General features: G+C 44.4%; 1 non-coding gene and 1 pseudogene across 1 annotated transcript; one reads left to right on the top strand and one right to left on the bottom strand.

The window, feature by feature from the left end:
- Positions 1-11,421: 11,421 nt before the first annotated feature.
- On the bottom strand, positions 11,422-11,528 carry LOC128112330 (U6 spliceosomal RNA). The gene has a single exon (XR_008218950.1). It is a non-coding gene; the product is annotated as a U6 spliceosomal RNA (small nuclear RNA).
- Positions 11,529-12,531: 1,003 nt separating this feature from the next.
- LOC128111650 (non-histone chromosomal protein HMG-14-like) lies at positions 12,532-12,869 on the top strand (annotated as a pseudogene).
- The last annotated feature ends 3,286 nt before the right edge of the window (positions 12,870-16,155 follow it).

Genomic DNA, 16,155 nt, shown 5'->3' with positions numbered 1-16,155 from the left:
AGGGGACCCTTCCCTTCAGGAACAGCACAGCCAAGTAGCACCCAGGGAGAAAATGGTCTTGAAGGCAGAGATCAAACCTCAGCAGAGAGGTCAAGCTATGGGTGCTGAATACCCACAGTGTGAGGTTAGGAGAGGAGCCACGACTGGCCTCATGTAGGCTTGTGTGGGCAGCATGAGACTGTAGCCTCCAGGATATCTGTGGCGAACATGGTCTTCTCAATGCTCTAGTGCTGAACTTCAAAGGATCCATCCTGAGCATCACAGAACTCGCTTAATGTTGAAACTGTTTTACTCAGAGGACCAGCAATCTAGGAAACAGGGCAAAATCGGCCTTCAAAGTTCAGTCTTGTCCCTTTGGTCCTATGTTCCCTCATTGTCGAAGCCTCCACCACTCGTGTGTGTGTGTGTGTGTGTGTGTGTGTGTGTGTGTGTGTGTGTGTGCTGGGGGGAAGTGTCACACCACTGAGTCTTGTATCCCTTCTCAGTGCCAGTTGGAGAATATCGCGATTAACGTTGACTCGGAGCAAACAGCAATGTGCATGTGCTAAGGAACTTCCACGGTGCACGTGCTACCTGCCAGCGGCTGTTAGCACCCACCTGCTCTTGAACAAGGCTTAGGCTACAGACGTGCACAGCCAGGTCCAGCTGTCTACATGGGTGCTAGGGATTGGAACTCCCTCCTTACACTGTCAGAGCACGCAGTCTTACCCACTGACTCATCTCCTCAATTCAAAATGTGGTCTTATAAAGCACCCCTTTTCCTCCCTACAAAAGTAAGGAAAAACGCACTCTTACAGAACACGGGGCCAGTGAGATGGCCCAGTGGATGACGGTTCCTGCCACCAAGCCCAATGACCTGAGCCAGATCGCTGAGCCCCACATGCTGGAAAGAGAGAACTGATTCCCATAAGTTGTCTTCCGACCTTCCGTGTGTGACATAGGATGTGTGATCGCTCCCCAATGATAAATAAAGGCTAAAACACTCAAACCCTGATAACATAGACTATACAGTTATCAGTGTCCTTATCATCCCCCACTGATATTAGTCATAGGAGCTGTTTCCCATTCACACAGAGCTGACCTCTTGCCCCTGGGGATCCAGATGGTTGTTCCGCTCCTTAAACCTAGTGGGATTCTTGGGCCCAAAGCTGTGGACATGAGAGCACAGCATATAGAGCAACAGATAGTTGTGTCCACGGATGGGGAAGTTGGGAAGGTTTCCCCAAGGCCAGCAATGCTTGGGGCCCAGCCTCCCTCTTCTTTATGACTACAGAGACAATCTCATAAACTGTTTGGTTTTGGTTTTTCTCTTTTCCAACTGAGCCTTGTCTGACAAATTAAAACAACACCTCTTTGAATTTTTCCACCCACAGTTACATGTCGGTAATAAATAACATGTGATCCTGTTTTCCAATACTGCTTCCCTGCCTTGCCCTAGTTCCTGTCTGGTGCCCCAGAAGCCTGGGGTACTGCATTTAAGGCTTTCAGAGAGCAGAAGAGGATTGTTTCACAGAGCATTGTTTTGCTTGGCTGTTTGGTGGGTTTTTTGTTTTGTTTTGTTTTGTTTTTTTAAGACAAGATCTTGCTATGTATCTTTGCCTAGCTTCAAACTCATAGGGATTGACCTGTCTTGGCTTCCGAAGTGCTGAGGTTAAAAGTGTACAGCATCGGGCTGGAGAGATGGCTCAGAGGTTAAGAGCACTTCTTGCTCTTCCAAAGGTCCTGAGTTCAATTCCCAGCAACCACATGGTGACTCACAACCATCTGTAATGAGATCTGGTGCCCTCTTCTGGCCTGCAGGGATACATGCAGACAGAACACTACACATAATAAATAAATAAATTTAAAAAAAAAAAAGTGTACAGCATCACACCCGGCAGCATTCCACTTAGTGATCAGAAGTCCGGCCATCAGTGAGCGGCATTATAAAGACCATCATAGAGACAGGTGCACCTTTTCCTCACAGGTCGGGGAGGACACGCATTCTCACTCTTTGGATCAAGCAGGCCTTTGGGGGCAGGTACATTGTGAGTCTTCCCAGGCTGTGATTCTGTGCTCTGCATAGGCACAAAAGAGTAAGTCACTTCATCTGACCACACAACAGGAGCTACCCATGCGGCTGCCTCAGATGGCCCACAGCTGGGACGCCAGACGTCACATTCTTTCTCCCTACCAGATTTAGATAATTCTCAACACATCCCCGTGAAAAGCAAGGGACTTGCTAATCCCAAGGTAGACATCCCCCTTTGTTTCTATTCATAAGTCCCCAGTTAGTGATATCAAAGTCGGCCACAAGCTTTTTAAACCCTGAGATACAGTTTCATTTTGTAGGCTCAGGGAAGCATAAACTCCCACAAGCACAGTAAAAGGGTCTGCTCAGCAGACAGTTAAAGCCGTCTTTGCAGGGGATGAAGAGGTGGTTCTGTAGTTAGAAGCATTTGCTGTTCTTGCAGAATACCCGAGTTTTGTTCCCAGTATCCACGTGACATCTCATGAGCCTCTGTGACTCCCAGACTCTGATGCCCTCGTTTGACTTCTGGGGGCTCCTTTTTACACACAGTGCACAGGCACACACACATAACAAAATACAAATAAATAAATATTAAAATAAATGATATTATTATAAAAGTAATAAATAAATATTAAAAGTCACATGGGGCCGGGTGGCAGTGGCGCACGCCTTTAATCCCAGCACTCAGGAGGCAGAGCCAGGCAGATCTCTGTGAGTTCAAAGCCAGCCTGGTCTACAGAGCAAGTTCCAGGACAGCCTGAATCTGCCTCTCTCTCTCTCTCTCTCTCTCTCTCTCTCTCTCTCTCTCTCTCTCTCTCTCTCTCTCTCTTTCTGTGTGTGTGTGTGTGTGTGTGTGTGTGTAGGCTTGTGTACAAGCGTATGTATGCTGGATTATGCCTGAATGCCTGCTGGCAGCTGCCTGCCCAGCGGTTTACCTGGCAGCTTTAGGCCAGAGTGTCTTATGTACTGGTTCCTGCCTCCTCATAATCCCTCCCACTTCCCATGATCCTCTTCCTTTCCTGACCTTGGAGCATGGACCTTGCAGTCACTGTCCTGGATGGGACAAAGCCCTGTTATTAGTGAGGACACAGACACCACTGTGTCCTTAAAGACAGCTTTAAACCTCTGATTTCTTTGGCTGTCTGTTGGTCTTAAGAAGCCTTCTTTGTCCGGGTGAAGGCTGAACGCCGGCAATCCTTACTGGTGTCATGAGAAACACTTTCCATGGGGTCAGTCCACCTCTCTGTAAGTTGATCTGGGGATCTGCTGTCCAGGTTTTCAGAAGCACCCAGTCATAGGCTTAAACCAGTGTCTAGAACCCGTAAGGGCCAAATCTAGCATTGTGAGATATTTTAGACAAGTTTAAAATCTGTCCTGATAGTGTATATAACCTTCAGTTTTTAAGATTTATTTTTATTTATGTGTGGATTGGTTACTTTTCTATTGCTGTGAAAAAACACCATGACCAAGGCAGCTGACAGCAGGAAGGGTTATATGGGCTTAGAATTCCAGAGGAAGGAGTCCATCACTGTACGGTGGGAGGCCCGGCAGCAGGCAGGCATGGCAGCTAGAGCAGCAAGCTGAGAGCTCACACTTGGAATTGAAAACAAGAAGCAGAGAGAACAAACTGGAAAATGTCACACGTCTTTAAATCTTAAAGCCTGCCTCCAGTGACGTACTTCTTCCAACAAGGCCACCCCCTAAACCTCACCAAACAGCACCACCAACTGAGAACCCAGTGTTCAAATGCATGAGCCTGGATGGTTGTGGAGGCGCATGCCTCTGATCCCTACACTGAGGAGGCAGGTGCAGGCTAATCTCTGTGAGCTCAAAGCCAGCCTGGGCTATGTGGTGACTTCCAGGCCAGCAAAGGCCACGAACACATGGACCTCCTTGTCAGGGACAAGGATAGAATCTCTAGTTAGTGGAAAAATACAGACCCCCATAAGACAGGGAACTAGATAATCTTACAGTCAGGTTGCCTAGCAACAGGACATTGAGGCAGAGCCCTTGACCCTTTCACCCTGTAAACATCCTATACAAACATCCTGTTAGCTTGCCTCACCTTATGCAGATGACAGCTTCTTGCTCCCCCCACCCTGCAGGAACTATATAAACCCTCTTGGAGAAAAATAAAGTTGCACCTTGATCAGAATCTAGACTTGGTGTATTTCCTTGTATCTCCTGTCTCTATCATTCCGTCCTTAGGGTGGTCGAGAACCCGTTGAAGCCCTGCAGGCGGGGCACCTCCTGTAGGACCTAACAACTAAACTGCACACTTTTTAATCCTTGCTTCTGGAAAAAGAAAGCGAGTCAGTCCTGGAGACCATCCCCGAGTCCTTACTGGGTGATGAGATAACCGCTCTCCCCAGGCTGGCGTAGAGGTCGAGGCACACGGTCACCTGGAGGGACCGCAGTGAGACAGCCCCTCCCTTCACCAAGGAATAGGGAATGCTTCGCTGGTAAAGTTTAAGCACTTCACCGAAGAACTGGATTTTGAATGTTTCGTAGTAAATGCTTTACCAGCCTGAATTAGACACTGTCCATCTTCAACTTAAAAATCATAAACACTGCACATGCAAGGCTGTTTGGGCAGTACGAGAAGGTCCTGATGAGTGTTTTTAAAATGGACACAAAGCTGGAGGGTTGAGTAAGGGTGGCAGAAATGGGAAGATAGATGAAGTGTTTCTGCAATCAAGGCATATACTAAATCCTCAAAGAACCAACAACTATTTTTAATTTAAAAACTCTATTAAAGCAATGCAGACTCATTAGCTACTGTTCTTGTTTTGAGACAATATACAGGAGAAAACAAAGTTCAGGGAGCAAGGGTGTCTTTCAGCCAGTAGTTTCTGGGGATACAGCCCCTAGGGAGGGAACACGTGGTGATGAAGCTGAGGCGCTCTGCTCACAATGAGGTACAAAAGCACAGAGGAGAGCTCAGTCACCTGGGACTAGAGGGCGGACTACTGGACTAATTGGGCTGTTGGCAACCCAAGATTCCAACCTGCATCAGCTTTCGTGGTCACTGGACCCTAAGCAATGTATTAAGTTTTTCTGCCCCAACTATTAACAATTCCTCTGTTGTAGACAATGTCTATTCAAAATGTTCTGTTTTATGTCCAGGTATGAGAATGAAAAGGCCAATCCAGCCAGGACTAACTGAATGTGCACTGAGACAATAGTCCTCGGAGTGTCCACTTCCTGAGAACCGCCTAGTTACTAACTGATGCATGAAATCACATGTATTCTTGGTAGAGACTTGTGCCATGAGGAATGGCTTACCCAGTCCAATCAGCTGTCAATCAGAACTTCACTGGCGTCACCCCACTTCGCAAGCAAACACCTCTTTTCCTTGAATCCCACAAAGGGAAGCTCCAGCGGAGCAATGCCCCTCTTGGTAGTGCGTCAGCTCGTCACTGTCACTTTGATCTGGAGCAGTTTCTTTGTCTCTTTGCACTCGTTATGTTCTTCTCAAAAACACATCCTTTGAATTAGATGTAGAACCGAGAAGCAGCGGTCCACATGGAGACAACCGTAACAACATGTGTTTGCAGTCTCAGAGCAAACAGATTCAAGCTGGTGCTTAGGAGGTCTCTGTGTTTTTATCCTTTTCCCTTTTTATTAAAATATTTTCTCTTTTCTTTTTTTTTTTTTTTGTTGTTTTTGGAGACAGAGTTTCTCCGTGTAGCCCTGGATGTCCTGGAACTGGCTCTGTAGACCAAGCTGACCTTGAAATCAGAGATCATCCTGCCTCTGCCTCATGTACCACTGTGCTTGGGTGCTTACATGCTTTCGTAGCTCAATCTTTCTTCTAGTTTTTTTGAGAGAGGGGCTTCCTATGTAGTCCTGACTGTCTCGGAGCTCTCTATATAGACCAGGCTGGCTTGAACTCACAGAGATCTGCCTGTCTCTGCCCCCGAATGCTAGGGTTAAAAACATGTTCCACCACCGCCCGGCTAAAACATGTTTTCAGACAATATATTTTCATCATGTTCTTTCCTCTCCTCCTCTTATTCAATCTGGAACATGCACCAATGGGATCATGTACCCAGGTTCAAGGAAACTCTTCCATCATTGTTTGAGAGTTTCTGGAAACATCCAATGCATCCACACCTCTGTGTGTGTGTGTGTGTGTGTGTGTGTGTGTGTGTGTGTGTGTGTGTGTGTGTGTGTGTGTTTGCCGGATGTGAATTATGAATGTGCACAAAGACTGGAGACACAGCTCACAGTGAAGAGCACACACTCCCGCAGAGGAACCAAGTTTGACACCCTGCATTTCAAGTCTAGAGGCTCACACCTGCCTGCAGCTGCATCTCCAGGGCATCGGATCCCCTGACTTGGTTTTAATGGGCACATGCACCCATGTGCACAGACAGACAGACAGACAGACAGACAGACACACACACACACACACACACACACACACACACACACACACACACAAAATTAGCCATCACAGTGAGAATATTGAAACTGTTCCTTCTTATTGAATTGCATTCTACTTATTGTATTATTAAATACATGCTCTCCATACTCTTGAAAATAACTTAGTTTTTCATAGGAATAATCAGGATCATATCTTTCCATATAAAACACATTTCTCTCAGAATTCTGGAAATTTTTCTTCATTTCAAAACTGAGATGTCATATGGGATTTTTTAGTTGTGCTGAATGACAAAGCCTGATGTATGTTTGGCCTTTGGTGTTTCAGATTTCTCTGGTACAATTTCTCCTTGAAGACTGTCTGAAGTGTTTGGAGTCGACATCAGGACATTCTCTAAGGATAGCTCACAGAGTTGGAGTAACACTGGGAGAGCTCCAGGTTCCCTGAATAATCTACTGACTTTGGTGGTCTGTAGGCTGCCAGGCATGACGACAGCGGCTGTGAGAGCGCAAGGCCTGTCCCAAGGATAACGATGCCTCTGGTCCTCTTCACAAAGAACGGCCCCCAAGGATGGCATCCTTTCCCTAATTTCACCAAGTTGCCAATGCCATCAAAATAGCAAGAGTAGGCACCCTGTTAAGACAGTGTGGGGAATCATTTCAGACGACACTGTAAATGGAAACTATGCAAGTATATGGAGTGTGCTCCACGGAAAGCCTGTATGAGGAGCCTGGCACACTGCCTGTTGTGTCTCTTTCTTCCACGTCATCCATGACACAAACAGGATACCTGGGTTCTAAGAAATGCTTGCTTGCCTGCTTTTCCTTCCTTCCTTCCTTCCTTCCTTCCTTCCTTCCTTCCTTCCTTCCTTCCTTCCTTCTTTTTTCTTTCTTTGGTTCATTAAAAACAATGACTTGACTTAACACCCAGGACCATGAAGGACAAAGCCATGTTCCAGTTTCTATGAGCTGTATTGTTATTGTGCAGTTACTTCAACAATAACATTATTGATTTTATGTCTCAATGATGGATGCTATCTTATCAAAAGATTAGCATTACCAAATGGATTAAAACAGACAGGATTTACTACCACAAATATGTGAAAAATAAAAAAGAGGCTAGAACACACTTAATCAACAAAGATTTATATTCTTGACATTCCTTGGCTTGATAATCTTTTCCTCGTTGCTCCCAGGAAATCTTCAGAAAAATCCATTTTATCTGAGTTAAGATAAATCTATACTCTAAGGAAGTTTATATCAATATGACATATTTATGTTTTATTCATCAGTGAGTACAGAACACCCTACTGACCCAAGCATCAATGTGTCCTACAGAACCGACTACCAGAGGATGATCACTGATGCTACATCTGGACTGGGCAAGCTAGTTTCCTGCCTGTGATTTTCTCAGTACTTGGAGACCAGAGTCCCCAGAACTACACCTGGCTCCTCTTTCTCATTCTTCTCCATTATTGCACTGAAAACCTTCATTCAAAAACACTTACAATATTTGACAAATTTTGTTTCAATCTTCTGGTATTGCCCAGAAATTAGAGAATTCTTCAACATGAAATTGAACACAGCCACAATGAACCTAGATGGGTCTCTGTGATGATGCTTTCAGGTCAGTGATTTGACTGGAGCCTTGTGTGAGCATCTTTGAGGTCCCAGCTCGTTCCAATTGTGTGCACCCTTCCTCCCCTGACTTTCCATATTCCAGAAAAATCTTGTTACAAAACATTTCTTCTGTCTTTCATTCTTACCATATTATAATATAATTTTTCACGTCTTACATTTATTAAATTTTGCATTGTATCACGTTTATTTATTGTTATAATAAATATTATTCTATATTGGATTTCATAGTTTCAAATGTGTTCTTGACTAGGCCTTTGGAGGGTGCAGTGTGTGACAGTTCCTCTGGTCTCACCTGGCAACTCAAGTCGGGGTGACTTACATGAGAGTCGGTGGGATGGTCTCATCATTTGTTCCTTTTCATACAACACAGTAGCCCAGCTTTCCTTGTGAGAGAGGGAATGTTTCCAGTATCGGGATACCTCATTGCTCTCCATCCTCTGCTCACTTCGGTTTTTCTAAAGTCTCAGTGGTTAGAGCTCGTCTCCCATGACCAAGTTTGTAGAAAATGGCAGCAGTAGCTTGAAAGACAACACAAGACCAGCTAAGTACAAAGGCAGGGGAGAGGCGGGCTCCATCATTATGGAGAGCTGTTGTTTGGAACGTGTCAGAGTTGATAATTCAAACTCAGGCAGTCTCAGCATCAAAGGCATTCTTCACTCACTCCCCTTAACACACTCTCTTGGTAACCATTTTAAATGACTGTTGACATAGTTCTTGAAGTAAAAGCCACTGAAGAGAGGATGATGCATTTGGTGTGTAGTCCCAGGGAACAACCCATCATGTCGGAGACATCATGGTGGTAGGACCTTTCTGATCTCATTGCATAAGTAGGAAGATGAATGCTAGTACTCAGGCAACTTCTTCATTTGTTAGGAGTCCAGGGCCCAAGCCCAGGGTATGGATGCTGAGAATTTTGGGGTGGATATTCCAACTTCTATTAACCTAACCATGATAATACCTCACAGTCATGGGCAAAAGCTAACTTAACTTAAACAAACTAATCACTCACAGCTCTGCCTAGAGCCTTACTTCCTTGGTGATTCCAGATTCTGTCAATTTGATGTTAATCATCACAGAATTATTGCCCAAATGGTGGGAACTACTTTTTTTGTAATGTCATCCAATTCCTTTTCATTAAATATTCCTTCTTTCCATCATTCAATGTCTAGGAAATTTGTTTTAAGAAAGAAAAGTTACAACAGAAATGTTTTAAAATCATTCTCCTTATCAAACAAACTATTCATGGCATAAACATTTATGTAAAAAAATCAAGAAAATAGCTTGAAATCATTACATCTATGGTACTTGTCCCATCACTGCATAGAGGACAAGCCATAAATACTCACAAATATGTGAATGACATGTCTAAGGAAGATAGGGCCCTGTACATGAATAGGGGGCCTTGAGCCTCAAAACATAAGTGATCAAAATTGTTTCCATCAGTTCAAGCACAATCATTGAAGTGTCAAAGGGAACCACGGGATGTGAAAGATTCTTGTGTGAGCAGTAATTGTACAGACCGATTTTCCAGGATTAGACAGCATTGAGAGCTACCACCAGAGGGCGGCATACATAAACGACATGGAAGCCTAATTGAAACATTCTGCTGTCTTTGACAGTGTAAGAACTTACACTAAGCCCTTGAGAAGCCATCAATTTCTTCATTCCCGGAACCTGGGGCATCTTTGTTTCTTCTTCTGCTAATGTGATAACAAATTGTGGTAAAGCAGTTGATTGGGAAACTTTTGACTGTTTTGGTCTTATTGTTTGTTATTGTTGTTATTTTTATTCTTCTCTCGTACATTGCATCCCAACTGCAGTTTTCCTCTCCCTCCACTCCGCTCTTCTCCAAACCCACTCCTCCTCCATTCCCCTTTTTAAAAAAAAGAGCAGGCCTCCCAGGGATGTCAACTGAACATGGCATAAGAAATTATGACTAGGCACAAACCTCAAGGCTCAATGAGGCTTACTGGGCCGTTTAAGAACACAATGTTCCATGGAAGGAAGTTTTAGGAGCTAGAACCGGAAGATGCTGCTCCCAATAAATCTCCATTCCAGAAGCAGAGAACCAGGAATGGCCATGCTCAGATGACTCTCGGGGTTTGGGCAATATATTAAACAAGCCCAGAGAGGAGCACTATGTAGTTTTAGGGTATGTCATCCCACAAAAACCGTATTGAGATTTCCACTGGGGAAAAACAGTACATGGGTTTCAGACTCAGTTTGACTTTAGTTCTTATGACAATGCTAAATGCACCCAGATCCCTTCCTGGACTATCGCATAAATAGCACCCGAACCAGTTCCCGATGGAGTCCATGTTCTTCATGAGCTTGACCTCCAAGGTCTCTCAGAATTCATGGTTTCCAAGCTCACAAGAGAGCATAGCCAATGAATTTCTGCTTCCAACATGCTAGGGCTTTTCTTACCCAAATTCTCCACACTCTCTTTCACAACATACAAAATAGTCCCAGGAACCCAAGACCCACTTGTTTAGGTTTACCACAACAGTGTCTGTCTTGGCGTCAAGTGTCTGCCATAGCCGTGGTGAAACAATACTTTAGCATGTTGCTTACATGAGCACAGATTTATTTGACTACGTGTGAGGGCGGAGGACATCACCGTGGGCAAGTTCCGTTGTCAGGACTTGAGGGGGCTGATCAAGCGGCTTACTCAGGAAAGAAGCTGAGAACACTGAATGCTGACACCCAGTGAGCTTTCTCCTTTGACTGCATTCCTGAAACCATGGACAAGGCATGGTGCAGCCCAGTGTGGGTGTGGTTCTTCACGTCTCAACTTAATCCATGTATTCCTCATAGGCATGGGCAGAGCCTAACCTAGTTGAGATCATTGCTCACAGTTGTGCATGGAGTCTGGTCTCATAGATGATTCTAGACATAATTAAATTACCAATAAAAAATAACGACACACAGGGTGAAATTAACAGTTGAACAAAATTTTGAGAAAATATTCAAGTGATTGAAGAGATAGTTCCTTGAGACAGAGTTTCCATGTATAGACCAGGCTGTTCTAGAACTCGCTCTGTAGATCAGGCTGGCCTCAAACTCAAAGATCTGCCTGCCTCTGCCTCCCAAGTGCTAAGATTAAAAAATTTATTAATATAGTATACTGTGATCACATTTTACCTCCTCCTCCTCCTCCCCCCGGATCCTCCCCACCTCCTGACCCAGACAACTCCATGCCCCCCCCCATGATGAGTAGAATAAAATAAAAAAGCCCTTCTTATTATTTTACAGCATTCATCAACAGACAGTATTCTAGACATGAAGAATGAAGAAAGTGATTCCCAGGAATTAAGACGATAGCTGTTATGGGTCGGCAATTGTGGCTGCAATCATAGAAGTAGAAATCTTAGTTCTTTTTTTTAAATATGGAACGCTTCACAAATTTGCATGTCGTCCTTGCTCAGGGGCCATGTTAATCTTCTCTGTATCGTTCCAATTTTAGTACATGTGCTGCCGAAGTGAGCACCCTAATCTTAGTTCTATCCAGTGTTAATTAACAACGTTCTCCTGCAATGGACACGATTATTACCCCAATGGCTGGTCTGTTGGCAATTAGTCCCCATGTGGCAATGTTGAGAGGCAGTTGTGCTTCCAGAGACAGGGCCTGTAGTGCAGCCACCCTGGAAGCGGGCTGCAGCTCTCTGCAGGCATTCATCTTGTTTGTACCTAGAACCTGCTCAAGCCTTGCATGAGGATTTTTTCAGAGGGCAAGACTAGTCCCTGGTCACTCTGTCTTCCTTCCTGTCTCACATGCCCTGCCATGTGTCATTTAGTGACGTGACATGACTGAGTTGGCCTTGATCAGAGTCCAAACTGATGAGACAGTGCATTGCCTCTTGTCCTTTGGCCACTAAAACAGTGACCAACTGATAACAATCCAGGATATACGGTCATGAGAGTGCATAGAGGTTTGGGGTACAGAATATAGGACTAGGAACCTGACACTATCTCAAAAATAATTAGTAAAAGCTAATATATGGATGGAAAGTAAATCTGCGTGTCATTTTGTCACTTATAAGTCTTGCAGTCTTTTGTTTGTTTGTTTTTTGAGACAGGGTTTCTCTGTGTAACTTTGGAGCCTATCCGGGAACTGACTCTGTAGCCCAGGCTGGCCTTGAACTCACAGAGATCTGCCTGCCTCTGCCTCCCGAGTGATGGGACTGAAGGCGTGCGCCACTCCCCCCACTCTCCCTCCCCTCACCCTCCCCTCCCCGGCTAAGCCTTGCAATCATGACATCACAAAGGTCAGTTACCCTGACTACTGTAGAATCCTCAGGTCTCAGTGGTTGGTCTGCCAACTGCTCTAGCCATCTTCGGTGTCTAGTGCCAAGGATAAAGAGAAGTTTAAGTCTATTGAAAGGCTCTCCATTCAAAGCTTCACTGAAAAGGTATTCTCTTAAGAACTATTTCTGGGTGTAGCTCCGTGACAGGTTCGGCCACTCACGAGCCTCCCACCCACCGCCGCCACGATGCCCAAGAGGAAGGTTAGCGGCGAAGGCCCAGAGCCCAAGCGACGATCCGCGAGGTTGTGGGCCAAGCTCCCCCTGCCAAGGTGGATGCGAAGCCGAAGAAGGCCACTGGAAAGGATAAGTCATCAGACAAAAAAGTAAACCAAGGGAAGAGGGGAGCGAAGGGCAAACAGGCGGAGGTGGCTGACCAGCAGACCACAGACGTGCCTGCAGAACATGGAGAGACTGAGAACCGGAGTCCAGCCTCTGAAGCGGAAGAGAAGAAGCCAAGGCCGACTTACCATCCATCGCGTCTGTCGGTGTCCCCGCCTCCCTTCTTGTACAATCCAGAGAAATAGTTTTATCAACTACGTTGTAAATGCGAGTTTTTTAGTAGCTCTAGAAACATTTTTAAAAGGTGGAAGTCCCGCCTCATCCCATTTTTTAAGTGTAAATGCTTTTTTTTTTTTTTTCTTTTTTTTTTTGGTTTTTCGAGACAGGGTTTCTCTGTGTAGCTTGCGCCTTTCCTGGAACTCGCTTTGGAGACCAGGCTGGCCTCGAACTCACAGAGATCCACCTGGCTCTGCCTCCCGAGTGCTGGGATTAAAGGCGTGCGCCACCACCGCCCGGCGTAAATGCTTTTTTTGAGAGGTTAAATCACTTGCTGGTTGTTTATTTTTTGGTACAACCAAAAAATGGCAGGATACTGAATCAGGAGAGGCTGTGACTGTCTCGGGGGTCCCCATAACATTCCGTAGAGGGGGCTAGTTTTATATCCTACAACACAAAGCATACTAAATGGTAATTTGTAATCTTGGTCGTGCATTTGTGTCTGGAATATTTTCAGTTATTTCTGGTCTTGTGTTTCTAGTAGAATTGTATCCTAAAATACCACTCCTGGGTCCTTGCCCTGTCAGAACTGTCTCTGGTCACAGCAGTCCATTTCTCCTAACAATTGTGATAATGTGCTGTGAAAGATTGAAATTTTGAATATGTACTGTATGTGGCATAAAATTGTGAGTCAGTGGAATTAAGGATTGTGAGCATTTGATTGTCATGTGAGGTCTTAGGGAAAACTTGCCAAGCTTAGGATGGAACATCACTGGGATAAGTTCAAAGAGAAACAACACTTGGCTCTTCTGGGTACGTGAACACAATGTATGACTCTTAGAGTTTGGGTCCATGTTTCAAGAATTGAAGTGTCTGTGTACTCAACCAATAAAGTCTCAGTTGTGAAAGAGTAAAAACAAACAAACAAACAAAAACTATTTCTGATCCTTATGATAGGCGGGTGGACTCAGGAAGTATTCTGTCTTCTTTCCTCCAGATCATGGAAACTTATTCTACACGCAGCACACCCCTCATGAATAGTAAATTATTTTAATGAAGTTCACTGCTAGTCCCCTCAAGAAAGGAGGCTTCATACTGTCAGGGGGCAGAGGAGTGCCTCTGGAGGTGTTGGCCTGGTTGACCTGCAGCGAGCACACAGCCTCTGAGCCAACCTGCTGCCGCTGCGCTGCCACAGAGGCTGCGGGCAGAAGCCACGGGGAGTGTGAGGTCTTTTTGTCACGTGGGTGCCACTTATTACAATCAATTTACATGAGTCTATTAAATGGGTAACAGAATTTATTAAGATATAAATTGAGGAAATACACTCACGATTACAGAACAGAAGCGAATCAACCTCACAAGCAGGAGCAGGGAGAAGGGCGTGTGACCCTTCTCCAACCCCTTATAAGAGGTCATGTACAACAGCAGGAAGCACCGACTCCTTTGGGTTGTATAGCCCGAGGTCATGGGCGGAGCAAATACCACTATGCAGAGGTTCTGAGATACCTGGGAGAAAAGTGGTTGTAAATGAATTCGTCTTTCCAAGTTAGAGAAGAGGATTTACCCTTTGTTGACCTTGGTTATTTTACCCAATATGAGCATGAAGGCCAACTGCATAGTAGTCAGATCTCAGGCAAACATATAAGAACTTTCTGATTTTCAGAAACATTTTAGTGTTTCCAGCATTTATTATTGTTAATGCCAGTTTCAAAAATTTGAACTTTAGCTAAGATAGGAATAGCTTTTCCAAACATCCTCATTTAATTGAATTTTCATGAAGCTAAATCTGAATTATTTTGGCCTTCAGTCAAACTAGACAGCTGCTGTTTGCCACAGTATATGAGTACCACTCTGGCCCTTTTGTGGGCTATGTGTGGTACTGTAAAAGTTAAAGCAGAAGAAGCAATATTTCAGGTCAGATCCTGATTAAGTCTTCGGAGTTTGTGTCTGAAGTCGATGGTGTTTTCAGCATTATGGACTTACCCTCAGCCTCTGAGAGGAAACACACAGCCATAGACTGTGCTCTTGAAGTCATTTGGTTTACGCTGACCAACAAATTGAATGGAGGTTTCTCATGCTTGGTCTTATGGTTTTTGTGTGATACCTTGTGACTCTGGGTATCATCAGAGATGACTCAGCTGTCATCCCAGCTCGTAGAACTACATATAAATATGTAGACACACAAATACACAGTATAAGTTTAGGCAAGTAGAAAGAAATTTCATTGCCTGAGGCTTTAATCAAACAAAATTGTTTGCCCTTCTTTCCTCTGCATCTGTAGTGACTGCCCTCCTCCCACAAAGAGACACCCCTCGCCATTTCCCCACTTTACCCTTCATATCAGCTGTATCTTTCTAGACCCCGGTCTAGCCCCTGCCCCTTGGTCCCTTTTTGCTCACACTCTGCAGTTAATCCATGTTATAGATTCATATCTGAAGAGTTTGAGCTTGGAACCACAGATGTGAGAGAACAAGTGCTGTCCGTCTTTCTGTGTCTGTTACCTAACACAATATATTTTTCCATTTCCATCCATGTAGCTGCAAAGTTCATGACTTCATTTTCCTTTACAGCTGAATAGTGTTCCCTTGTGTATAGGTACCACAATTTTATTATCCATTCATCTGCTGAAGGACGTTCCGGTTGCTCTGTCCCAGGTGTTGTGAATAGAGCAGCAATGAACACAACTCAGCAAGTGTCTGTGAAGTCAATTTTGAAGTCTTTTTGGTGTATTCCGGGGAGTTGTGCAGCTGGGCCTCACATACCTGGGAGAATTCTCCAGACTGATTACCAGAGTGGCTTCTTTAATTTGCATTCCTGCCAACAGCGAATGAGTTTTTCTGATTCCCCACGCTTTTGCAAGCATGTGATGCCTGCTGGTTTGTTGACCTTAGCCATTCTGAGTGGGGTGAGATGAAATCTCAAACTTGTTTTGATTTGCACTTCCCAAAATGGAAAGGATGATGAAGAGTTTTTGAGGTATTTCCTAGTCAAAATTATCTTATTTGAGTCTTCCTTGATGATTATACCACAGTGACTTTGGTAAACATATGATAAGAAAATGTACATATAAAATCAATATATATATATATGCATGTATATACAAACATACATATTTCTCAGCATGTCCAGCTGAAAAAAAGAAGCAAAATGGAAACAATGATTTAGTTGTATTTAGAGAACTGAGCCTATGAGTTTAATTTCATAGTACTCTTCACATTTCTCATAAAGTTTATCCTGTTGGCCTCTGACTATCCTGTTGATCTTGTTCTGTTAGTGTTTGACCTGTCACAGGAGAGGCCTGTTTTCTGAGATGGA

This window comes from Peromyscus californicus, unplaced genomic scaffold (genome assembly GCF_007827085.1).
Source record: "Peromyscus californicus insignis strain IS unplaced genomic scaffold, ASM782708v3 Scaffold_16__1_contigs__length_79575227, whole genome shotgun sequence".
Lineage (NCBI taxonomy): Eukaryota > Metazoa > Chordata > Mammalia > Rodentia > Cricetidae > Peromyscus > Peromyscus californicus.
Note: the sequence above shows the minus strand (reverse complement) of the source record. Positions and strands in the feature narration are given on the sequence as shown.